This window comes from Ananas comosus, linkage group 21 (genome assembly GCF_001540865.1).
Source record: "Ananas comosus cultivar F153 linkage group 21, ASM154086v1, whole genome shotgun sequence".
Taxonomy (NCBI): domain Eukaryota; kingdom Viridiplantae; phylum Streptophyta; class Magnoliopsida; order Poales; family Bromeliaceae; genus Ananas; species Ananas comosus.
The window spans coordinates 8,355,348-8,358,504 of NC_033641.1; positions in this window are offsets into that span (position 1 = coordinate 8,355,348).

The following is a 3,157-nucleotide window of genomic DNA, read 5'->3' on the forward strand; positions in this document are numbered from 1 at the left end:
GGAACACTTGTTCCCACCCGGGGGTGGAACAACTTGTTCCACCCCCTGGTACAAGGCAGAGAGAGAGAGAGAGAGAGAGAGAAAGAGAGAGAGAGAGAGAGAGGTGTTTTATTTTAAATTTAAATATAAATTTTTAAAATTTATAAATTTAAAATTAAAATTTATAAATTAAAATTTTTAATTTTTAAAGTTTAAATTTTAAATTTGATATTTTTAGTTTTTAAATTTTATAAATTTGTTATTTTATATCTTTGAATTTTAATTTGGTTTTAACTTTGAAATTTAAAATTAAATTATTGAAAATTTAAAATTTAATTTTAAAATTTAAAACTTAAAACTTTAGGACTTTAATTTAAAATTATATATTTAAAATTTAAAAATATAATTTCAATTATAGGGGTAATATTATTATTTTCTATTTATAACTACTAACTATTCCTCTTATTCCCAAAAACCATCCAAACGCAATTTTTCTAGTTCCAGCTTATACTCACAATTTCACCCAAACAAAAAAATACTCTTGTTCCTACAAAAATCCATACTTGTACCTATCCCCGGTATAACTAGTTCCTACTAATTCCTGAACCAAACGGAGCCATAGTATATTATAAATATATTTTTATAAAATTTACTTTTTATATATTGATTTTATTAATGTCGCAATATTTTTAAATACATTATTGTGGTTAGAATCTATTAGAAAATTTTAATTAATCATAGATTAAATACTTAACTCTGATTAGTTTATGAGATAATTCGATATCTTTGCTCCTTTTATATTATACTGTTGTGATTTTTGAAGTGACATTTTTTTTATGGCAAAATTGACATTTAACTTAAAATATAAACAGTTTTCTAATTGTGACAAATCAGAAGANAAAAAAAAAAAAAAAAAAAAAAAAAAAAAAAAAAAAAAAAAAAAAAAAAAAAAAAAAACCTTCTAACGCTGTTAAATCTGCCAAAAAATTAAAAATAGTGTATTTAACAATTAACATTGCACTCCCAAATTAAGTCTAAATTGAATTAGATACTAAATTTAAAATAAAGAATTAAACGAACGACTGAAATATTACAATAGAAAAGAAAATCACTCATATAAAATTTAAAACAGGTTTGAATTGAGTTAGATGAATCTCAATTATAAATTTACTGGCGCCATTTTGTGGCACCACGTGAAAGAGCAGGTTAAGCCACGTGGAAAGAACAAAAAAAATCACACACGAAACCATACGTGGTACACCTGGAGTAACCAGAAACACACATAAAACTGAAAAGTGGTGTTAGGTGGAACCGAAGACGTGGAGTATGACCAAAAACACGATCTGAGAAAACGAGGGAGGTGGCTGAAATATATCCCCACGATAAAAAATAACTGAATAACTGCAAGTAAGATTATTATAAATAAACATAACTTGCTTGCATAATGGGTCTTTTCGCGTATAAGAGACTACTGTATTTTCATTTCCTTTAATTTTTCGCAATTACCGCTTTTTTAGGAGTAGTCTGTTACCATAAATTTAGATTTTCTTGCAGCAGATTTTATTGTTATTTTAGTTTTTTAAGGACTTAGCAGGATAAATTAGCGGTAGAATTCGTTTCTATAACAAACCCCTGTTTTCCAAATCCTTTTCGTAAAATAAAGACAAGCTACTCGGCTCATCTTCAGCCGACCGAAGTAATACATACTCGAGTGCTCGAACTCAGCTGCGCGGATCCCTCTTCAGCCGATCGCTAGATTAGTCTTGGGCGCATTCGAGGGTCACCATCAGGAGCCGACCTTTCTCCGACTCGCTTCCCAAGAGAGAATTTTGAACGGGTCAACGGTCAGGAAATTTGGCTCGCAGCAAAATTAAAATGATTGGCTGAAATATTATAGTATAAAAAAGTACTTGTGTACCGCTTATAAATTGCAACTTGTGATGGATACACTAGCGAGCTCTAACTAAAGATAGAGCTGTGAAGAGTATCTAGACAGTTTCAGAATCGAATCCTAATATGGTATAAAAAAATCTATGATTTAAAATCTATCAATTTAATATTCTATAGTTTTATTTTTTTCCTTTTTCAGTTCCTACGTTAACATTTTGTTAAAACTTTATCACTAATTTGACAAAAAAAATTAGTAGAGAGAATAATAAAAAAGAGAAAAATAAAATCACAGAATACTTAAATTGATACACTTTAAATCATAAGGTACTGAAATAAAAAAATACAAAATCATGAGAGTGGTACTCACAGTTTTTCCTTTAAAAAAAAAAGGCCAATTTGCATAAAAAATCTATTTATTTTGGGCTTTTGCAAAATCGGACCACATTTTTCGTTTATGCATATTCGGTCCGTTTTTTCAGCAAACTGACCAAAATACACTTATATCTTTTTCTCTCTCCTCTTTTTTTCTCTCGTTCTTTTTTTCTTTCTCTTCTCAAAGAGCGGCGGAGACCGAGGCGGAGGCGGAGGTTGACGCGAAGGCGGCCTGCTTCGGTTTTGTCCGACGCATCCTTACCCTCGCCCGCACACCCCCCCACCTTCCTCGCCTCTGACACCGCCGAGGCCGCGCTGCGATTTTTTTTTTCCCCTCTCCGACGCTCCTCCACCGCCTCCGACGATGACGACTATTTCACACTCTCTCGCCTTTCTCACCCTTTCCCTCTCCCTCTTCTTTCACCTCTTCCGCCGCCATCGACGACGACACTTCTCCGCCGACATCAGCGCCGCGGAGGATTTTTTTTTTCCTCTCTGACGACGACGCCTCTCTCGCCCTTCCCCGCCCTTCTCGTCCTCTCCCTCTCCCTTCTCCTCTGCCGCCTCCGACAACAACGTATCTTCACCGACGCCGACACTGTGGAGGTCAATGCGGCACTGCAACCTCGGAGCGAGGGGTCCATAGCGGTGTCATTGCCGACGCCGTGGCTGTTAGTAGAGAGGGTGGCCAAAAAAAACTATAGAAGAAACAAGAAAAAAAAATAAAGATAAGAAATTATAGAAAAAGAATGATGAAGATGAAATTGCATCATTAACTACAAAAAAAATTATAAGTTGCACTACTTAAGATGTAAACGCAGCTTTAAGATGAAAATTACACTCTTTAAACGAAAATTACACTCTTTTGGAGATATTTACACTGTTTCTCCTCTTATTGCACTCTTTCAGATGTAAA